The sequence below is a fragment of the Neolamprologus multifasciatus genome, chromosome 3, assembly GCF_963576455.1.
Source record: "Neolamprologus multifasciatus chromosome 3, fNeoMul1.2, whole genome shotgun sequence".
In the NCBI taxonomy this organism is placed as follows: domain Eukaryota; kingdom Metazoa; phylum Chordata; class Actinopteri; order Cichliformes; family Cichlidae; genus Neolamprologus; species Neolamprologus multifasciatus.
Window position 1 is genome coordinate 46,553,979 of NC_140441.1, and position 24,054 is coordinate 46,578,032.

The 24,054-nt window shown below is 42.4% G+C and overlaps 1 protein-coding gene across 2 annotated transcripts in view; it reads left to right on the forward strand.

Annotated features, from left to right (window-relative positions):
- Positions 1–337: 337 nt before the first annotated feature.
- Positions 338–24,054, forward strand: part of nat16 (N-acetyltransferase 16) — a 43,459-nt gene continuing 19,742 nt past the window's right edge. The window contains exon 1 of one of the 2 annotated variants that reach the window (XM_085154003.1): positions 338–672. The gene's annotated coding sequence lies outside the window, so the exon portion shown is untranslated. The remainder of the gene's footprint in view (positions 673–24,054) is intronic. The other variant, XM_085154002.1, reaches the window with a different exon arrangement.

Consider the following 24,054-nt stretch of genomic DNA (forward strand, 5'->3'; position numbering starts at 1 on the left):
TCCTGAGACGGTGTTTTATTCCACGCTACACGAGGCGAACATGACTGGATGTCCTGTCCGAGAAACTAAACAGTTCTTATGGCCACCGGATCCTTCCGGGTCACTTTCCTTAGTGAGGACCCTTCGGACCGTGAAAGGTCTGAAACAGTAACAGACTTAAACATTTAAGGGGATCTGTAGTGATACGCTGTTACAAAAACCCTCTAATTGTCACACACTGGGGAATGCGAACATTCCTGCAGCGTGAGATGAGAAACCACAGCTCGCACCTGATTATCTGCAGCGCATCTTGACCTGAGTTCATTTTTGAGCCAGCAAAGGACAAACATGTCCGCTACACTGATGCAAAATGGCTCACTGCTGCTCCTGCTCGGAATTCTCTGCACGTCCGTGATGGTGTCAAACTCACGCAAACGGACACACAGAAATAGCGGAGGGGGAGGGGGATGCTGAGCCGCTCCAGTGAACCCAGTATGGATGCTGACGTAGGAAACTGGGATGGGCGGAGCTTGGGGTTCGTATTGAATCTCCGGGGATCACCGACACCGGCTGGTCTGTGTCGTTCATTCATCGGTGGAATTATTCTGCTCCCAAATTAGCCGTTCCACCATCAGCCATCCTGACTCCTCCGAACACCGACTCTAAGGACGCTACTCCTGGCCATCCTCTGTGGTAAGACCCGCACAGCGTAGGGCTGGAGGCTCGGCAGCAGATGCTGGCTCAGCGCTGTCCTATATGTTGTCTAAAGGAAAATTACCAGCGTATACTACCATCCTATACGGGCTGCGGGGCGCGCGGTGCTCAGCAGGCCGGCTCGCTTCGTGATGACGTTTTGATGGATGCGAGTTATTTTAATGGGCAGTATTGCAGTATTTCTATTTTTGGTAGTATTGTTGCAAAACAGACAACTGCATCGTGTTCTGCGTTATTATTATTCTTATTATTGTTATTGTTGTCCCTCGACGCATATGTCCTCCCGTTATACCGAATGTGTAATACCATTGTTATTACTGTGATTACGTTTTTCTCTTTTGGAATTTCGTAATAATTTCTCTGCATGATCTAAGGCCAGGGTTTACTTATTAATCCACAGCGTCACATAAGCAGAAAAATGTATTATGCTGTAACGCGCTGAACATTTCAAAATAAAAGCCCTTATAGTTAATTTTAGAAAATTCATCTGATTTTGAGAAATTGTCACATTTCAAACATAAAACGAGCTTTAGGACTTCGTTAGTGTCAACCTGCTATCTCTACTCACATCTTTTAGACGACCTATTCTAATTTTTCACAGCGAGGAACAGAGAAGTTCTGACAGTAACACAATCTGCATCCTTAAAAATGACAGTGAGTGACTTTATGTAGACCTTTTTGGGCTTTTCTTGCTAATATTCTTGAACATTTTTTGTTTTATTAAGGGACATCAAACTGAATCAATTCAACATTCATAAACGGTGAAAGCCTTTCCACTCTTCATCACTCTGGAAAGGATGAAGGATGGAAAAGTGGTTGATCCAGATCGTGATGCCCAGGAGAGTGGGCATTGGACCTTTTGACCACATTGTTAAACATAGTCTTAGAGAGGGACAGGATGCCCGAGGAATGGAGAATATCTTTACTGGTACCAATTTTCAAAAACAAGGATGATGTACCGTGGGATAAAGCTTATGACTCATCGCATCGAGGAAAAAGTTGTTGAGGCTATGCTAAGAAGAGAGGTGATGAGCAGTAATTAGCAGTGCGGCTTTATGCCCAGACAGAGCCCCACAAATGTGATAATTGCTTTGAGTGTTGAAGTGTAGAGATGGTCCGAAGGAGTTGCACAGTGTCTTTGTGGCTCTGAGAAATCACTCCAAGACAGGCATGCGGGAACGAGAAGTGTCAGAGACATGTGTCTGGCTGGTGCAGGAGGAAAGTGATGAGGTGTATGTAGAAGGGACAGTTGGGTTCAAGGCGGAGGTGGGATTACATCAAAGATCTGCTCTGAGCCCCTTCTGGTTCACAGTGGTGATACAGAAGAGGCCAGGCTGGACTCTCTGTGGGCTAGGATGGTTTTTAGAGATGGTGGGACTAACATAAACCAGAGGCTGAACTGGAGCTGTCAGGGGTATGACCAATGGGAATGACCAGAATGGACAGGATTAGAAATGAGTATATCAGAGGGACAGCTCAGGTCAAGCATTTTGGAGAGGCAAGGCCGAGGTGGTTCGGACATGTGCAGAGACGTACTGGACATGTAGGAAGCTGAAGATGGAGGCAGAAGACAGAGAAGTTTATGATTCAGAGATGCAGGGAAAGAGAATATGCAGAGGGCTGGTGTGACAGAAGAGGATGGTGGGAATAGGATGAGATGGAGATGCAGATGATCTGCTCTGGGAACTCCTAAAGAGAGAAGCCAAAAGGAGGGGAAGTTTTTATTATAACAGAAGGACCTTAGTAAACAGCAGGATGATATTATATTATATTTTCACCCAGCTCATCTACCGTCACACATCTCAGAGAGGGATCTACGCTTCGTTTTTGGGATTGGGTTTTTCTCTTACCCAAATTAAGGCTTCCGCTGAAAAGGTGTGGCCTTTCATTACTGAGTAATATATAGCAGCACAGCTACTTCATGACTCAGTTACGTAGTATTGATTTGCCACCAGGTTTTGGTCATTTTTCAAAAGGTTTGTTTTCTGGATTTTTCTATTCTTTCAGGAGTAAAGGAAGAGTGTTGATGTGATAACGGTGAACCAAACCGCCAAAGTGTACGTTTAAGAAACATTATTTTTTCTCATTAAATATTTAAAAGCATTTTGTGTACAAAAAAAAAAGCAGAAAAGAAAACAACTCATTTTTCATTTTGCATACTGAGTCAAATAACCCTTAAAAAATAAATAAAATAAAACTGACCGAGTGTGCACAGCTCCACTGTTCCATGTCAAAATCAGCATTATAGCAGGTTGATAAACCTACCTTAATTAAATTCATCATCAAAGGTCATAGCATTTTTTTCTGTTTCTTTTTAATCTAGCTCATTGTTAAAAATGATCCAAAATCTCCAAAGAATTGTTAAACAGCTAACAGATCGTCTGCAGAGGAATCGTTTATCTGAAGAGTTTCATCAGGATTCAGCTTTAGTGAAGGTTACAAATGATCTCGGCCTCTGACAGTGGACTCATCTCTGCGCTTCTCCTGCGAGACTCCAGTGCAGCGTTCGATACTGTCAACCAAAGTATGTTAGTATATAAAGTAGAGCATGCCATAAGAAGTAAAGGTGCAGTGGTTTGAATCATATGTAACAGACTCCTTTTCATTTTTCCAAGTAAAGTCACACACCTAATTAAATTCCACAGGATCCCATGATGGGACCAGTTCTGATTACATTATGCATGCGTCCCTTAGGAAGCGGCGGAGGATACACAGCAATGAGTTAAACTGCAGAAATGTCTTAAAGACAACTCGATGACCTCTAAAATTCCTGCTTCTACATTTAGATAAACTGAGGTCATTGTGTCCAACCAGATACTTATTGTGCCTGGAATTAACTTCACTGCCAATAACACTGAGGAATCCTGGAGTCGTGTTCGGATCGCCCTAGTGGAGCTAGGTTGCTCTAAGACTTTACTTGTGAGTTTTCAGCTTTCATGACACTGTTCTGTGAAATGAGCTTGGAGTTAAGAGATAAACACGTTCTCTAGTTTCACAATTAGGCTTAAAATGTTCCTTTTTGAGTTGGGGCTGGATCAGATGATCGAGAATCCTCCCGTTGTTACGCTGCAATGGGCCTAAACTGCTGGCTTCACAGGTGTTTGTTGCCCTTACATTTTTGACTCTCTGTGAGCTTACGAACCACTCTGCGTTTAATCATTAGTGTTTAATCATCTTTGGCTCTCTTCTTCAGTTTGTCCACCAAAGATTTCTTCCAGTTAAAAAGGGAGTTCTTCCTTCCCACTGTTGCCAAGTCCTGTATTGTTGGTTTTCTCTGCATCATTGTAGGGTTGTCACACTACAATAGAAAGTGTCTTGAGGTGACTGTTGTTGTGATTTGTTGCTATATAAAGAGAATTGAATTAAATTGAACTGAATACTTTCCAGGGCTCCAAAAATACAAGCTAGCTGAAAGGTTTATGTAATTATTCTGGACAGTAAAAATCACATAATGGTCATTAAAATGGGTTCAGACTTGATGATGGTTCATCTCACGTATCATGACCGCATAAGATGACTTAACAAGTTGAAAGTATTGGTGCCATCATCAGTATATTGATCCTGAATTTACATGGTATTAAATGAATACTAAAACATCCATGATCACTAATGCTAATGCTCCCCACTTCAATCACAGATGGTAATAATAAAATGGTAATAACTATTCAAAAACATTAAAAATAAAATGGTAAAATCCAAAACTGCTGCACATGAGAATAATGCTGCAGAAAATCGTTTACTAGCACGATTTGTGAAATAAATATTTCAGTTAAATTAATTATTTTAACGTTGCATGCACTTTGCTGTTTATTTCTAATGAGGGAGGCTCTACTTTAACTTTAAAATGCATGCTTTTAAAAATTAACGGTGTGTGTTCTGTGCTCTAGAGGCTGCACAAGCGTCAAAGACACTGAAGGTTGGAAACATCTATAAAAACACTTTTACATTTTCTGCATCACCAAATACAAACACACCCTGTGACGAATCAACAGAGTGTGCATGTCATGCGGTGGTTTTAGTAAAGTATGGCTCAACACTCGCACTTTTAAAACACACCGTCAACGATGACATGTTCCACTTAACACATGCAGAATAAAAGGATCAGTGACAACACGGCGCCTCCAGCTGATTTAAATAGAGAGAGAGGTTCTGATATGAGCTGATCTCTTTTGACAGTTTGGTATTTGGAGTTGAAAGAGAGGAGGCATTATTGTATTAATCATGCAAGTGAGAGAAAACACAACACGGACATCCTTTTCTGTCCACTTTTGTCAACAATCTTTTTAACACTGTTTCTCTGACAAAGGCAGTGGACGTCAACACGGGACGGTTATGTGAACAGAGATCTGCTCATAGTCTGCTGCCCCGGGTTCAGATTGTTGAGCGTGAGCAGGTGATTAAGTCAGTGTGCACAGCTCGTCACAGTGATAGGCTTTATACTTCACGCTTGTGCTGCTTCCTCACCAACTCATCACCAAAGATTCCAATCTAGTGTCTGATTGTGTGCTTGTTGTATGTTTCATAACTAATCACGTGACTATTTACACGGCTCTTGCGTAAGTGGGCTAAGTGGATTTGTGCTTGTTTCAAAGGACTTTGAGACCTCTATAATATCAATTAGCCGACAGAGACCTCATGCATAACAGTGCTTACACATTATTGATGTTCGGAGTCTTTAGAGTTTAAAGTCATGTCCTTGCTGAGCTGAGCAGCTCACAAAGATGCAACTAAAAAGTGCAGGTGGAGGCTGCACTATACAGTGCTGTGAAAAAGTTGCATTTTTCAGATCATCAAATAATTTGTAATTTTAGACAAAGATAACCAGAGCAAATACAAAATGCAGTTTATTAATGGAAAAAGCTAAAAACTGAACTGTGAGAAGTCATAAAGTAAACCTATAAAGTGGTTGCATTGCTCTTGGCTGTCAAGCAGTTGCTATAACTGGGAATTGATATTTCACGTGTCTGAATGAATTTTGTCCCACTATAGTTATCACAGTTATTTTAATCCAGCTGCAGTGGATTCTACATCCTGTGTAAGGTGATGTCAAAACATCTCAATCAGATTTTTCTGGGTTTTGGGTTTGACCAGGGCTCTTGAGTAGACTTACTGTTGGGTTTTAGATCATTGTCCTGCTGCAGGTGTTTAAGCAGAAAGACAGCCCAGGAAAACAAACAAACAAACAAACAAACAAACAAAAACCCAGCACAGAACATCCAGCCTGTTCTCACTCCTGAGGTGTAACATCCCGATGATTTGTCACGTCCCGAGGCGTTCCTGAGAAACGCAAAAGGTGACCTTCCGTGTTCTTATGCTACACGCCGGGTTATGGATGAAATCCAGTTGACTGACGCTCCGGCGGTAAAACCCGTTCCAGCCATGTATTCCAGCCCAAACTCTAACCTTAACCAGCACTTTAATGATGTTAGATGGTGTTTTCCCAAGACATTTAAGTAAAATCAACGTACATATTTAGATTCATTCCAAACAGTTCTCATGTTTCCTTGTTTTCCCGATCTTGTAATCGAGGGACGTGTTGGGTACCCAGAAGCGTAAGATATCGTCGATTTGTCACCCAGCGTATGTAAATGTTACACTTCGGGAGACAGAACGTGTTGGAACATCACACGACGTCTGACTGTTGTATTTTGGCTGCTGTGTTCTATCCGGTCTTTAAGTGATGACGTGATGAATCCTACTTCCGGGCCTAAAGTAGTCTGCGTTTAATATGGCTTTTGTGTTGTTAACATGTTTAATGTTTTGTATTTTCTTCTATTTAATCTCAAAAAGCTCCTAAAACAGTCAGTGATCACTGTTGACCTCCCTCGGCTTTTATTACCGCTAATCATTTATTTAAGCTCAGTTTTTAAAACCTTAGGATGTAACTACAGCCCAGCCCATGCAGCAGTATATGAATGACTAACCTCGTATTGTGGATGGATTATCTCAGTTGTTCTCCTGGCTGAAGTTTGGTCCTTTTACAGCATCCTGCCATGCGATTACATTTGTTCCTGACCACCGAGAACACTCACGTTAACTTTTATCCAGTGGAAAAAAAGTTAGCTTGTTTATCTTATGCTAACATAGCTGTGTTGCTAGCGGTCACGTAGCACATCATTATATACCAGCTAGCCAAACTTCAGTAACCCTACAAACGTCACTGCTGTTTAGTTTTCTGTCTTCATTTATGTTGGAAGTGATAGCAGAGCTGTACGTTTGAATTTGTTTCCAAAACCACGCAGTCAGGACATGCTATATTGTATTTAGATAGAAGCTAGCGAGCTAACTTCCTGCTAACTTCTGACTCCGTTAAATGTCATAAATTCCGTTTTCATGGATGCCTGGATGTTAAACTCAATTGTTACACCTGGTAGAGCAGAACGCTGATCATTTTATTAAAGATGAAAGACTTTAGACAGTTTTTCAACTCTCAGTAATGCCATAGTGATCGTTTGATATATGGACCTGCAGCGGAGTTTAGGCCCAGACACGACTAGTGACGTCAGACTTAACGACCGGATTGGCTCTCTTCATTAGTTCCCTTTGTGTTGCATTGTGTCCTAGTCTTTCCTGCGTTTGTCCATTGTTTTTCCAAGTTCCCCTGTGTAGCAATGTTGGCTCATCAATAGAGGGCGCTAGGACGCCACTCCCATAAAAATATTGCGAGAAAAAAATCCATTACTAACAACTATAAAAATAAGTTTGCAATGAATGAGTTTGCTCGTACATCATGTTTCCTGCCCTATTGGCCAAACATGATTACATTCTGTGTTACGTTCTTGCAAATAATATGATTATGTAACAGCCAAATGGGAGTCTGTGGACAGACTGCAGTATTTTCCAGTCATGGGGGTCTGAGCCTGAGTGTCTGTTGGAGCTTTGAATTTGCCCCTCGGGCTGCAATTTTGTGCATCCCTGACCAGTTGGCATGAACTGCCTATCTTGTTTAAGAATTTGATTGGACAATTCAATGTTATTCACACATCATCACAGCAGAGGCACTTGAAGAAGAAGGACGGGCACTCACTCGTTCACTACTGCCTGCCTGAGGATGGCGACTTCAAGTGCTCCAGCAAGTGAAGTTGGTTAGCTGGATGTGGTGTGAGCAATGCCTTCTTTTGCATTATGTGTCTGCTGTTGATTTGTCCTGGTGCCAAATTGTTTTGGACCACTACAGGTGTACGGGACTTAAAGCACTTAACAGAAAACTGCAAAAGACACAAAAGTAGCCACTTGGACAATTGCATAAGGCTACACCTCTTTGGCAGGTTTAGAACAGCCGAACAGCTGCATGAAAGCTGTTGAATTGGCAGAAGAAAGTACGATGAAGAGGTGACAAGAAATCAGCACATTTCTGTCTAGAGTCATAAGCTATGCAGTACGGAAGAGGATTAGGGCCACTGGGGGGAAAAAAGTGGGCACGTCTTTTTTTTTTCTTCTTTTCCTGAATTCTGAGATTAAAGTCAGAATTCTGAGAAAAAAGTCAGAATTCTGAGATTAAAGTCAGAAGTCTGAGATTAAAGTCAGAATTCTGAGAAAAAAGTCAGAATTCTGAGATTAATCTCAGAATTTTGACTTTTTTCTCAGAATTCTGACTTTAACCTCAGACTTCTGACTTTAATCTCAGAATTCTGACTTTTTTCGCAGAATTCTAACTTTTTTCTCAGAATTTTGACTTTTTTCTCAGAATTCTGACTTTAATCTCAGAATTCTGACATTAATCTCAGAATTTTGACTTTTTTCTCAGAATTTTGACTTTTTTCACAGAAGCCTGACTTTTTCCTCAGAATTCTGACTTTTTTCTCAGAATTCTTACTTTTTTCTCAGAATTTTGACTTTTTTCTCAGAATTCTGACTTTAATCTCAGACTTCTGACATTAATCTCAGAATTCTGACTTTTTCCTCAGAATTCTGACTTTAATCTCAGAATTTTGACTTTTTTCTCAGAATTTTGACTTTTTTCTCAGAATTCTGACTTTTTTCTCAGAATTCTGACTTTAATCTCAGAATTCTTACTTTTTCTCAGAATTCTGACTTTTTTCTCAGATTTTTTTTCCAGTGGCCCTAATCCTCTTCCGTAATGCAGACCCTATGAGTTGGCTTAGATATTAGTGTAGATATTTGTGTTTGCAAAACTGTTTGTGTTGATTTTAGATTTGTGTGTTTTTTCCTGACCTGTTGGCTGTTTTACAGCTTTTGTTTCACGAGAATTGATTCAAATTTAGTGATTCTGATTCCTTATCGATTCTCTTGTCACCACCGTCGCTAATCAGCAATAAAGACATTACATTCATGCAAATTAAATGCATGCTGTGGGTCAAATTTTTGTGCATGATTGTTGAGGTGTTTCCCCTCTATGTTGTGATCAATGTTGGAGTCATTATTCACAATTATTACACGTATTACACAGAACACGTTCCTTAAATGTAATGCAGTACTTTACTTAATTACTTAGAGACGCTGTCTCATAATCACCATTTAACAATATAAACCTGAGGCTACAACTCCACACAACAACACAAATCCCTAATGAGGACTCTAAGATATTTCTCTTAGTAGAATACAAAGCTGACCGCACAAAGCAAAGATAAAAGCTGTCGCCACGGTGATTCTGCTTTAGAAAGGTGAACAGGTAGAAAGGGAGACTGCAGCCTGACTGGGTAAGGACCTGGCTGCTGGGATCAGCTTTCACTCAGCTTTCACTCAGCTTTCACTCTGGGTTCTTGGCTAGCTTAGCGTTAGCATGCTGTCTTGGCAGATGCTTGCAAAGAACCAAAGTTGTATTAGGAACACAATGCAGCTGTTTCTGCCCTGGATGCAGTTTTCCACTTTACCATGTATCTCATTTTTTTATGGAATAAAAATAAATGCCCTGCGACAGCCTGGGGACTTGTCCAGGGTTCACCCTGCCCTCACCCTGAGACAGCTGGGATAGGCTCCAGCACCCCCTGGGACCCTGAAAAGGATAAGCGGAAGTGAATGGATGGATGGATAAAAATAAATGTCCATATCCATGCTCTAGACTGCGTCGCTATTTTCCTCCTCTGACACGATAAGCGGGATTGATAGGCAGGCAGACTCATAATTGGACTAGCAGGTGCCAGCTTTCTACAAGAACCAGCTCTCGATTCTCATCCCTAAGTTAGGTATGTTTCCTGTTCAGTTGTTTCTTCCTGTTTTATTGTTGTAATGTTGTTTTCTGCGTCTTGTGTTGTTACTTCCCCCCACCTCATTATGTCTATAGTTTCCAGCTGTGCTCCCACCTGCTTCCTCTTCCCGCATTATCTTATGTGTACTCATACCTACCTTTTCCCTGTTTTCTCATCTTGTTTCTGTGGTTCTTTTCCCCCTGTTCTCCTCAGCCTCTCCTGTGTATACCTGTGCATACTATTTCTTAGCTCCCTGTTCCCTACTATACCTGTCAGAGCCATCGCACACGCAGTCACGCGCAGCGTTGTCCTTGGAAATTAATGACTGCACATGTGCTGCAGTGCAGCTTGGTCAAACAGAGAGGAAAGATGAGAGGGGGTGAAAGAGGAGAGAAGTAAAAAAAGAGAGGACGGGTAGGATTGCAAGAAGGAAGAGGAGTGGAGGTTTTTTTAAAGAAGCTAAACAGATGGTTCAGGGAAAGCTGAGGTTTGACAGAGTATGAACTTCAGATAAGCATTAAGACTTAAACAGAAAGAAAAGAGGTTTTCATTGCTTGCAGATAGCCCTCAGTCGAGATGTACTACTGTGAAACAGTGCTTATTGAAACTGTGTGCGTAACTGAGCAAACTGCTTAACTCACGCCTTTACTCTTATCTGAAAATGGACAGAGCAGACCAGAAATACAAAACACAAAGCTGTCATTCCTGCAGTTTTCTCACCTTCTAGTGTTTCATCGTATTTATAACACCCACTGAAAGCTGCGGCAGTAATGACACAGATAATCCAAGCCCATCCCCCACACCAATCGCTGCCTCCCCTTGACCCTCATTCATTTTATAGACAGGCAGTTATTCATTATTAGTCGAAAGGATTCGTTTTGTTCACGAGGTTTTCTGATTGCTTTGAAGGTTTTGCTAATGTGAGGTTATGGAGAGGTTATGATCACCCTCAAGACAAAGAATAGGAAGTGACAGAGGGATTTGCTTAGTGCTGTGTGTACATCAGACATATAATCCACTAAGGAAAGAGTAATACATTTGTTAGCAATATGGGTGGTGGTTTCCTCCACGCCAAAATATCCATGCATACTTCAGAAAACAGAAAATCAAATGTAGTTAATTACTGTGACTCTGTGTAATAGCTTATCATAGGTACTGAATGGTGATGCCGGTCTTGTGCCAAAAAACGTCTCCTTTTATAAAATTGTTCATGAGTGGATTCTGTCGCTGGCTGATTCTGCAGGCATAATAAACTGACGGGGTTAGTTAGGGGTGAGGTGAGAAGAAGAAAGCAGAGGAATATAGGACAAAAGATACACCGTGGAAGAGAGCCAGAGTTGAACAGTGAAGGTTTTAAGCCTAATCTTAAAAGCAGAGAGTCTGTCTCCCAAATCGAAACTGGAAACTGGTTCTACAGAAGAGAGCTGGTCTTCCTCTTATTCTACTTTTAAATGTCCTGGGAACCACAAGTGATCCTGCAGTCTGAGAGCCACGTGCTCTATTGGGGTGCAGGTAGCAGAGAAGAGAGGTCAATATGGGGAAATATCCTCTCCTTCTGTTACATTTGATTCATTTGAGTCATAAAATGTTTCTTCCACTGAAAATGTCAGGACAAACATTTCTTCTTACCTGGATGACTAAACATTCATCAAAATGTATATAATGTAAATAAAATGGGTCTCAGCACTGGAACGCCATAATTAACCTCAGTGTGTGACGGCAACACTCAGCTGTTCATCTGCATCTAGAGGTCAAAGGTCACTCTTTCAAGGATGCCAATGTTCACATTTTGGACAGAGAAGACAGATGGTTTGAAAGAGGAGTGGAAGAAGCCATTTACGTCCACTGTGAGCGACCATCTTTGAACTGAGGGCGGGACTTACGACACCAACTGTCTGCCATCTATAATCCAGTTTTGAGATCCTTCCCAGATGCCTTAACGCCCACTCACATCCTGGGCCATTTGACCTCAGTAAATCACATGATAGGGTGAGGTCAAGTTTCACAGTGGGCTCACCCGAAACCTTGGCTGATCGAAACGTCTTCAAGGAAACTTAAAGAAGTCCAGATGCTTTTCTTTCAGAGCTTGATTGTTGTCATTGGTACTGAGGTGCAGAGACAGAACACTTCTGGGTGCCAAAGAGGGCAGCAGGGGGCACCTTCTGGTGATTTGGCATTAGGCTGGTGTTGAAGGTGACCCACAGAAAGATAACATAGACAGACTTTATTTAATCCCACACTGGGGAAATTTTACTCTTTACAGCAGCATGAGTTACAGGAGGAAATGGGGAATTAGAGATATGCTAGAAAAACAATAACTGGTAAATGGCCTGTATTTATATAGTGCTTTACTAGTCCCTAAGGACCCCAAAGCGCTTTACACAACCAGTCATCCACCCATTCACACACTGGTGATGGCAGCTACATTGTAGCCACAGCCGCCCTGGGGCGCACTGACAGAGGCGAGGCTGCCGGACACTGGCGCCACCGGGCCCTCTGACCACCACCAGTAGGCAACGGGTGAAGTGTCTTGCCCAAGGACACAACGACCGAGTCTGTCCAAGCCGGGGCTCGAACCAGCAACCTTCCGATTACAAGGCGAACTCCCAACTCTTGAGCCACGATCGCCCGAATTAACATAATAATAGTATCCTGTGTGTGCATTATACAGCTTGATTGCTGTGGGATGAAGGATCTATGGTAGCGCTGTAACGGTCTACTGCTGTAGGAGCGTCTCAGGGCCTCCACGGTCTCATGCACAGGTTGAATGTTGTTGTCCATGACGGACATTAGCTTGGCTAACATCCCCCTCTCACCCACCTTCTCTATGGAGTCTAGGGGAGCTGCTCCTCTTCATCAGTCTATTAAGCTGTTTCCTGTCCCTCTTCGTGCTACCACCTCCCTAACAGACAACCACATAAAAGATAGTAGAAGTAATCAAAGTGGCATTAAAGGTCCTTAGTGGTGTTCTTCACACCCGAATGTCCTCAGCCTGCCCAGCAGATAGAGCCACGTTTGGCCCAGAGCATCAACATTGTGTAGCCAGTGCAGTTTATTGTTAAGGTGAACAGCTGGGAATTTGTACATGTCGACTACCTCGATGTCCAATCCATGGATGGTCATCAGTGCGATGGGGGCTGGTTTTCAGTTAACCACCATCTCCTTTGTCTTATTGGTGTTTATGTGCAGGTGGCTGAGTTCATACCAGATGACGAGGTCGGTGATGACCTTCCTCCAGGTTGTGCTGTATACCAGTTGGCAGACTGCATGGACTGTCAAATGTCCATGCAGTCATTTGACAGTCAACCCCTGCTGATTCCAGCTTCTCCCTCAGCAGTGCTGGTTGGATTGTATTGAAGGCACTGAAGAACTCCAAAATCATGGCCCTCACTGTGCTTCTAATAATCCAACGGTAAAAGTGGTCTGTGCAGGAGGAAGATGACTGCATCATCCACATGAAACGAACTGCAGGTGGTCCAGCAGCATGCGCACCAGAGGTTGGATGTGATCTTGAACAATCCTCTCCATGGTCGTCTTCAGGTGGGAAGTTAAGACCACAGGTCTGAAGTGGTTAGTCACCCTGGGGCATACAGTCTATGGCACTGGGACCACACAGGAAGTCTTCCACTGGACTGGGACCTTCTCCAGAATAAGGCTCAGCACCGTCAGGCCTGTTGCCTTTCTGGTTCTGAACTGCTTAAGTTTCTTCCTCACCTTGTCAGCACTCAAGGAGGGGGTGGGGTGCCATTGGCGAGGGAGTAAAGTGGTGAGTGATTAGGCGTAGAAGTGACACATGGAGTGGAGTGTTCAGGGAGGGGGTGGGGTGGTGTGATTGGTCACAGGGAGAGGGGGAAAGTGTGTAGCAGCCTCGGGTGGTGTTAAGAGGGGGCAGAGCGGAGTCTCTGAGTCAAACGTATGAATGAATATCTCATAACTGACGGATTGTTAGGGCCCGGTCTGTGTTTGTTTAATTGTTTGTCCTACCACACTCCAGTGAAGAAGGAAAGTTTAAAGTCCTGCAGGTATCTGTCCCACCATCAGAATCAGAGTCGTGTTTGTTGGCCAAGTATATGTGCCGACACATACAAGGAATTTGGTGGCTCTCAAGCACAGCAATGTAAATCACACAAACACACACACACACACACACACACACACACACACACACACACACACACACACACACACACACACGTGTCTATATATACATTACACATGCGGTGGAATGAATACTACAGAATGTACATAAGGTGCAGTTGCAGTCTGGCAGTGGGAGCAGTGTGACAGGTCAACTGTTTAGAAGGGAGATGGTGAGGGGAAAGAAACCGGTGTCGGTGGTCCTGGTCTGCAGGCTTCTGTACCGTCTGCCAGAGGGCAGCAGGTCAAAAGGTCTGTGTCCAGGGTGTGAGGGGTCTGTGATGATTTCCCTGCCCATTTCCTGGTTCTTGAGAGGTGCAGGTCCTGGATGGAGGGCAGGGGGGCGCCGATGATCCTTTCTGCTGCCCGTACAGTCCGCTGCAGTCTGCTCCTGTCCTGTTTAGTGGCTGCACCATACCAGACTGTGATGGAGGAGCACAGGACAGACTCAATGACTGCAGTGTAGAACTGGATCAGCAGCTCCTGTGGAAGACTGTACTTCCCCAGTTGTCTCAGGAAGTACATCCTCTGCTGGGTCTTTGTGAGGATGGAGTTGATGTTGGTCTTCCACTTCAGGTCCTGGGAGATGGTGGTACCCAGGAACTTGAAGGTCTTCACAGTCGACACAGGGCTGTCTGATATGGTGAGGGGGAGCAGAGTTGAGGGATGTCTCTTGAAGTCCACTGTCATCTCTACAGTTTTAAGAGTGTTCAGCTCCAGATTGTGCTGACTGCACCAGAGTACCAGCCGCTCAACTTCCTGCCGGTATGCAGACTCATCACCATCCTGAACGATGGTGGTGTCATCTGCAAACTTTAGGAGTTTAACAGCCGAGTTCTTGGAGGTGCAGTCGTTAGTGTAGAGGGAGAACAGTAGTGGTGAGAGGACACATCCTTGAGGGGCACCAATACTGAGGGACCAAGTTTCAGAGGTGATCTCCCCCAGCCTCACTTGTTGCTTTCTGTCTGTCATGTGATGGAAACAAAGCTCTGCCTTCAATAAAGCAGTCTTATCCACTCTTGGAGTGGCTTGCCATGCAGGTAGCTGGACGTATGGAATCACTACTCTTCAGTGGAGGCCTGCTTCAGACTGCTTCAGCCGTTGAGTCATTGTTTTACCAGATGGAAAAAAACCTGACCTATAAACAGGTCACAGGATCCATATAGTCACATATACAGTTGTGATACAGTCTCACGTACTCAGAACATTCAGAGTGAACAATCAGTATCCGTGTATCACTGCAGCATCATATCCTTCTATGTGAGCTATAACTATCAACTTGAAGGCCTGACGATGTTCACAACTCCTAGATTTAACACTTAGCTGCATTTGGCAACTCACTGTAGCTCACTGGACTTGCACATTATGAAGATCTCAAAGAAAATAATGACTAACATGACTAAATTCTTCTTCTTTTTTTCTAGCTGGGCTACAACCTCCACCATTGAACTCATGCATGCCACGTTGCATGGCAATGGTTGGGTAATTACTATCTGATGGGACTAAACAGGCCAATCAAATGAATGATAACCTTCATCCAAAATATATGTAAAAACTGTGGTTAAACCCTGAAACAGAGACTGTACCACAGCTATTAGTGGGTGCCCAGGTTTCTCATACTGAACGCGTTTCGGCTGTTCTCAATCCCTAGTTGAACGTCTAGCACAGGGGTGTCAAACTCCAGGCCTCAAGGGCCGGCTGCAGGTTTTAGATCTCACCCTGGGTCAACACATCTGAATCACATGATTAGTTCGATATCAGGCCTCTGGAGAACTTCAAGAACTCTTGAGGAGGTAATTTAACCATTTAAATCAGCTGTGTTGGATCAAGGACACATCTGAAACTTTAAAATGCAACTCTTTCAGTCTGCAGCTCTGCTGGTGGATTTTGGTCTGCGATGACGTGTGTCACGACGATGGCTGTCAGATACTGGAAGAGTTACTAAATCTGGACTGTCAACAGGGAAGTTACATGACTGGTCAGTCTGTGAGATTTGGTCTGGATATTATTGATCAGAGTCTGAGACATGTTGCTGGCCTAAGTCCTTGTGTCTGCCTCACAGGCTTGTCACTACTCTCTGTGGATAGATAGCCTCAGGGCAGTAGTCCTGATGCAGTCTCAGGAGTGGAGGTAACAACCAAAGATAAGTTTGCAAACCCAATCATTTCAGTCTTGGTGGAATTGTATGTGCTGGGTTTTTGATTGCACGTCGCTATGGCAATTGCATACTTAGTAAAGTGATCAGCCATTAAAAGGATGTCTTTGGTTCCACTTTCGTCTGGTTTGAGAGAGATGAAATCCATACAGAGAGTTCAAGTGGCCTTGTAGTACTGATGTTGCCTAACGGTGTGGCTTTGTCAGGGAACGCCTTTCTGCGCACAAATCTACCACAGGTCTTTATTTCCCTCTCTGCATCAGAGGCCATTCTAGCAACTAAAATGCCTGCTGGCAAGCTGATGCCCAGCGGTTCCCAAAAAGCCCTTTGGGACGGTGATATTGGTCTTGGCTGACTCTTGATCTAAACCTTTTGGTAGATTGAGGATAACCATGAATCAGATCATTAAGGGACTTCACAATGCTGGAATAGTCTTTTAGAGACCTTCGATAATATCCAGCAAATCCAAGAAAAGATCACAATTCTCCGAGATCTCGAAGGACTTTCCAAGTACAAAGGGCAGAGATTTTCTCTGGATGTGTCAGCTCCACTTTGGGACACTACGTGCCCCTGGTACCGCACTGAGGTCTGGAGAAACACACACTTTTCAGGTGATAACTTTAATCTGAACTCTGAAATGAGTGAGGACCTCCAACAATCTTGCTTCATGATTGTCCAGGGTTTTAGAGAACACAATCAATTTGAGAAAAAACTAGCACCTCTTTCAAATGCATATCCTTCATGCACTTCTCCATTAGTCTTTAGAATGTGTTTGGCACATTTTATGAATGTGTGTGAATGTAGTTGGAAAGCACTACGTGCAGAGAAAGTGCTTGTGGGAATGGGTGTGATTGGGTAAATGAGTCATGTTGTATACAATGCTTTGAGTAGAAAAGTGCTGTATAAGAATCAGACCATTTACAATAAATCCGTTTATAAAATCAAACATACATCCAGCTGTAGTAACCATACAGGTTTTGATAGACCAATTGAGGCATCTGACAGGGATGGCTCCTGGGTGAGGTGTTGTAGGCATGTCCCACTGGGTGGAAGCTCTAGGGCAGACAGGCTGGAGGGATGATATCTGTTGGCTGGCCTTGGCGTTTCCCTGAACAAGCTAGAGGAGGTAGCCAGGGAGAGGGAGGGCTCCTCTCCTTAGCCTGCTACCCGTGTGACCCAGCGCTGGATAAGAGGAAGAAAATGGATGGAAGGGTGGATCATTTAGCCCAGAAAAATATTGTTGCCGTATAAAAAAGGCCTCCGTAAAACCATCACAGCACAGAAACAGCTTTAGTGAAGGTTACAAATGATGTTGACCTCTGACAGTGGACTCATCTCTGTGCTTGTCCTGCTAGACCTCAGTGCAGCGCTCAGTACTATTGACTACGCAACTTCCCGGCAACTAATTTCTTAGCCGACTTATTGAGAAAAACAAATTAGACTAACTGAATAATCTAAAGCTAAGAAACACTCAATATTCTGTTACATTTAAGAACAATTAAATGGAAAATGTCTAAAATTAATAACAAAGGCATTTTATCCCATTCGTCACATTCTTCAAAAATTAATCTTTCCAATTAATTGCGTGGCACCTCGCATCGTGTTAAATATAATTTGAAAGCATGTCACTGCAAAAGATGTTCACGTGTTAGTAAAATATGACAATATGCTCAAAAATTGTAAATACACAGTGTAGTACACTCTGCTGTGCATTATGAAGGATGCTGCTGTTTGAAGATTCATAACCAAAGTTCAAATTTAAAATATCAAAACAAAAAGTCATGCAGCCAAGTCAGGTCACGGGGGCAGCAGCAGAGAAGCTCCCTCTCACCACCTACTCCTGAGATGTAATCTCTCCAACATGTCCTGGGGTTACTGTGCTTTCTGATACCTTTCTCTCAGAAGCGGCATTACATTTTTGGGGAATTTGAACCACAGTAGCACATCTGTTGAAATGGACGACACAGGCCAGCCTTTGTTCCCCACGTGAATAATTAAGCCGTATGCACCCACGACACTTTTAATAGTTCGTCACTGCCCTTCTTTGGACTACTTTGGATTGCAAACCAGGAACATCCCACAGGAGCTGGAGATTTGGAGAGTTTTGCATTCACAAAATGGGACATGTAAGGGGAGGGGGTGTGGCTATATGCTGCTGACAGTGTTCACCATAGCAGGTCTTATGTTTTATTATGCAGGTTTAATTGTGTGAAGATGATGATCCTCTCGTTTTTGGCACGTGGCGATCACATTAACCGGTCTCTGACACAATTTATGAAAGAAAGCTAATCAGAGATTCTTTCTTATCAGGAGGCTTTGGAAGCACAACGTGTTGGAAAGAGTTTAAGTGAGCTAGATCAGAAGCATCCTTATGTTCAGTATTTCAGTCTGGTATGGTAACCCAACTGTGGCAAGTAAGAACTAAACAGGATTGTCTGAACTGCTGGAAAATTACTAGCGGACAACAAACTTCGCTTGATAAGCTGCATCATGAGGCTGTTTTCAGGGAAGCTCGGTCTATTGTTGCTGACTGTGAACACTCTTTATTCTGACTTAGTGCCCACAGGATGACCTTATAGGGGTCAGTTGTGCAAAGAGCAATCGGTATACTGAATAATGAGACGCTGTGATGTGTTTTTATTGTTGTTGTATGTTTTGTGTGCTCGTGTGGAAGTGTGAATGCAGGTTGATGTGAAGTTATTTGCTTGATTTGTTTATGGCTTCATCAACTGAAGACAATTTTCTACTGATGTGGAAAATAAAGTTAATCTATTCAACTCTATTTTTTCTGTTTGATGAGAGATAAAGAAAAGAAAAAGTAAAACCCTACATATTCTGGTCTAATTAAATTATTAACACTAGAACAACAATTGAAATGAACAACAAATCATTTAATAAAAGTGAAGTTTTTTTCACAAGAAACAAGAAGTAGAAAAAATATTCTTTACTGTTGTGTTTTGTAACTCAGAAAAATAATGTTTTATCTAAACTAATCAGGTTGTAGAGCCCAAGAAAACCTTTTCTGAATTATCGATGCCGTCTTAAATATCCCATCATTCATAACCAGTGCTTTGTTGTACAGGTAGTGGGCTTAAACCATTAATCGCACATGCTAGATGGATTCAGTGAAAGCTTAGAGGAATGGTGTTTTCTCTGATGCTGGTCAAAGGCTTCTGCAGTCCTTGCCCAGGTAAGGGAACATTCAGTAAAGTGCATGTTTTACTTTTATATGTGGTAACTAATTGATCACAAAAGTCAAAATTCATAGCATAATATGTGTTTCTATGTTTCCAGAAAAAAACAGGGGCAACTGCTTTTCCATTCAAGCATGGATCCAGATGACAGAGACAGCACGGATGCATTGTTAATGAGCCCCTAAAACCTTACACATAATAAAAGCTGCTGTTCTATTTTCTGTTACCAAAATCAATTAAAAACAACCTTTTAAACACAAAATGTTTTGGAGTCTTTTATACTTTTTCTCACATTTATTTAAGCAATTCAAAAAGCACACATGACATTCATTCAACATTTCATTCATAGCCAGGAGCCCTCAGAGTCATTTACTCTGGTTTTAAAGGAATAAATAGTCAACTACTACATTGTAATTTGCCCTCTTTCTGCTAACAGGCGCCAAGCTATCCCATATGGAAAAGAAATAGTAAAAACTTACATGATTTACTCATGAAAGTGGCCACTTTCTCATTACTTTCATATATTGTTTTAGTAAGTATCCAAAACATACAAGTTTCATTATATTTTTCAAGGGATCTTATATCTGTTTTCACTTTTGTATGCTTTTTCATACAAGTTTCACACAAGACAGATACAAACTTTATAAGATTTATATATATCTTTTCCATATGGGATGGCCCTGTGATAGTGTAAGGAACTACTGCCACTGGAACTCCAAGATGTAGTCCACCAGCATTTGAAACAATGTGGCAAAATGTGTTGCAGTCCAAATTGAATCTGTTAGAAAAATTACATTTATTTTAACATTTTTGAGGTTTCTTTTCAATTCTGTTTTATTTATAAAAAAAATCACAATAAAAGTCGCATCAAGGTATATTATATATTGTAAGGTAGACCCTACAATAATATGGACAAATATTAAGAATCATATGACCCCTATGAGCAAACACTTGGCAACAGTGGGAAGGAAAAACTCTCTTTCAACAGGAAGAAACCTCCGGGCTCAGGGAGGGGCGGGGCCATCTGCCTGAACCAATTGGGTGAGGAAGAAAGAGCAAAAGATGTGTCTATTTGTTCTTACCGCTGACCATCAGTGATATATTTCCACATAAACATTAAAACAAGTTACCCAGCTGGAGGTGAAGCCCTAACTTTTGTCACATCAGCAAACAAATTAAGTTTGCTAAACTAAGTGTATTAGAGCAGCGGTCCCCAACCTTTTTTGCGCCACGGACCGGTTTATGCCCGACAATATTTTCACGGACCGCCCTTTAAGGTGTAAATACAACAAAATAAAACTAGTACCGGTACCAAAAAAAAAGAAGATTTATTCATAACACACGTGAAAAGACCCAGGAAAACTGAGTAAACGATAAAAACCATAACAAAATAACGCTGAAAACCGATAAAAAGCCCCCTGAAAACTACATTTCACACCTGAGCCTCAACTCTCGCGGCCCGGTACCAAACGACTCACGGACCGGTACCGGTCCGAGGCCCGGGGGTTGGGGACCGCTGTATTAGAGCCTATGATTAGTCAATTTTAATAATGATCATCAGCCACAACATTAAAACCACCTGCTTAAAATTGCACAGACCTGCTTGTGTTGTCAAAGCAGTCAGAGCATGGGTGCAACAGATGTTGGGGGTGTTTGTTGTGTCTGAACGTCTTCTGCTGTAGCCTGCAGATCCTTGATTAGATCAGGATCTGGGGAGTCTTTGTTGCATTTTCTTCCAGCGGAGGTGCATCGTGAATAAGCTGAATGAGACAGCTGCCATCAGGGGGCACTGTTGCTATGTGGAGGTGTGTTTGATCTGCAATAGTCTTAAGGTGCATTGTACATGTCAAAGTCACATCCACAACACTGCCAGAAACCAAGGTTTTTTAGCAGAACATAACAACATTACGGTGAGATGTTCAATTATTTTTTACTTTACCTCTCAGTGGTTTTAATATTGTGGCTAGTTCGTGTAACTCCACTGCATGGAAAGAGTGCTTCAGCGATGCTTGTGACGTGGACACACACAGACATATCTGAGCAGACGGAAGGACGAAGAATGCTCAAAGTTTTTGCATGTGTTCATATCAAACTGTTTTCCTGATCCTTTTGCATGAGGTTGCTGAATATTTAAACACGCTTTGCAAATTTGGGGCTTGTTTACTCCCCAGTCAAGCCTACAGAGCCTGCATGATTCTAAACTCTCCAAATTTTTTTGGAACAAATAGCTTAAATTCATCAGATGCAAACTTTTTCAAAAGAATAATTTATTGGGTAAGTGTAAGAACTGCAATTTGGTTTTGATATTATGTTCATATAGGTAGTTATTTGAGGAAATTTCCAAATTAAAAAGACATTTTTTTTAGGATTGGAGTAAACCTTTTTTCTTGTTACAGTTGCTTAAGTTCGACCTCTGTGTGGTTAACATGAACAAAGTCACAGGCAGTGTGAGTACTTGTTTAATCAAGAGAACTATATAAAAAAAAGACGCAATGTGTCCATATATTGGTATGTCAACAGACTGATATGTTTCAGTGTACTTAATTTGTACATTATATACAGTTGTGAATTTTACATACAATTATGATGGGCATGAATTTCATAGTAGTTATGCTTTTAATGATTTCTTTGAACTTTTATATTTCCTCGCTGGAATGATTATAGCATACACCTTTAAAAGCTAAATTAAAAATTATTTTAAAAAATTAATTGGGGCAAAAGTTAGAATTTATTTAGTACATATATATATATATTACTCAACACTCTGAAGAAATGGTGCTAAAGGTTTTACAATGTCTTTCTGTCCATCCATTCTCTTTATCCTTGTCAGGGTGGCAGGGGGGGCTCGAGCCTATCCCAGCTACTATAGGGCGAGAGAAAAAACCCTGTCCAGGTGCACCTTGGACAGGGTTTTTTAGAATTACCAGTTAACCCAACTCCACTAACTGCATGTCTTTGGACCGTGGGAGGAAGCTGGAATACCGGAGAGAACCCACACAAACATGGGGAGAACATGCAAACTCCACACAGAAAGACCCTGTCCAGGGCAACAGTGCTGTGAAGCAACAGTGCTAACCACCGTGCCACTACTGGTAGATTAACTACTCCTTCTCTTTGCCAACATAAAGAAGGATTTTTTTTGACAGTACTTACTGGTTGACCAATGCTCAGATCAAAGGGAAACTCCAAATACTTCAGAAAAGATGTAAGAAGCACAATTGTAGATTTACACAAGCTAAGAAGACCTCTTGGAGCCATTTCTAAATAACTGGAGATTCCAAGACCATAATTGCAAAATTAAAATAAAAAACTGTAGCAGTTATTCAGGTGTGTCACCACTTTGCTGGGTCTGGATGAAGACCCAGACTGCCACCATAAGATGTGAAGAAATGTTGGGATGGTTCAGAACAATCCAGGAAAAAAACACTGCTATTAACTGGAAGCTGCTGGACCACCAGTGTCATTGTGTAGGGAAGCAGGTTTTAGATTCCCATAGACTGAGAGGGTACCAACCAAGGAAGAAGATCCTGCTCCAAAAGACATCGACACATTCTTGATTGATTAAAATTTGAAGCTGCCAGTTTTTACCAGCTCAACCAGTCTCCTCTGGCAATGCCTTGGAACCACCTGCACCACCACACCTTGCCACAAACCCCATCGCCAGTGTGGGCATGATGAGTGAGCATCCGAGGAGTTAATAGCAAAGGAAGTCAGCTACCCACTGGATTGTCTGTGACTGTACTGTGTTTCCCATTATGACAGTTTCTGGGTGAAACCCCCCTCACCTGCTGGGAGAAAATGTCCCATAGCCCAGGTGCTCGAGGGATTGATCTGCAGCACGAAAGGGAGGGAGCATCAGCATTAATCAACAGCTAGCTGGTGGGAACTCGGACACAGCTGGGAGTTCCAACCGGACAATGAATGGATAAAACAGACTAACACTGGGCTTATGGAATACCTGGAAAGCCCTGAGCTCAGCCCTGGTGAAAATTTGTGGACCATTCTTAAAAGCCAAACCGGTGCTAGGAAACCAACCAACAAACTTCATGAGCTAGTCCACTGAAATAAACTGAAACTTCCAATTCTCCCATGAAGAGTCATCAAATATCCATCCAGAATTATGCCAGAAGCTTCTTGATGACTACCAAAAACATCTGGTTGAACTAAGGGACATTTAACCAAATATTAGGTGTTTATATGAGCCTGTATGTAAACTAACTCATTAAAGATGCACGCTGTACCATTCCATCCAAACATACAGAACAGTTCAAATAAATAATTAACAGATCTAATGCTATGATATTCATGCCAATGATGACTGCATGAAAACTTCTGACCATATCTCTCTCTCCTGGTCAGCACCTTGAGTGCTCTGTCTCTGCACACACACAGTGGTCCTCAGTGTCACTACAAAAAGAGGAGCATTGATTAATTGAATCCCCTCTACCTGGTCCTCAGCCTCCTTGGCACTGCAGCCCACTGCACCACTGACGTCAGAGCTGCATCGAGCCGAACCCGGGGGTGTCTGGCTTTACAACTAGATACCACCGGGCATTGAGACCCTCTAGCTCCATGAGGCACTGGAAAGTGGCCGGGGCTCTGAACAAGCCGAACACAAGTGTGACAAATTGGAACGAACCATACGGAGTGGAGAAGACAGTGTTTTCCTTCGACTCTGGTTGGTTAAATCAAGTGTTGTGAAAAATCAAGCATTACCTAATCGGTC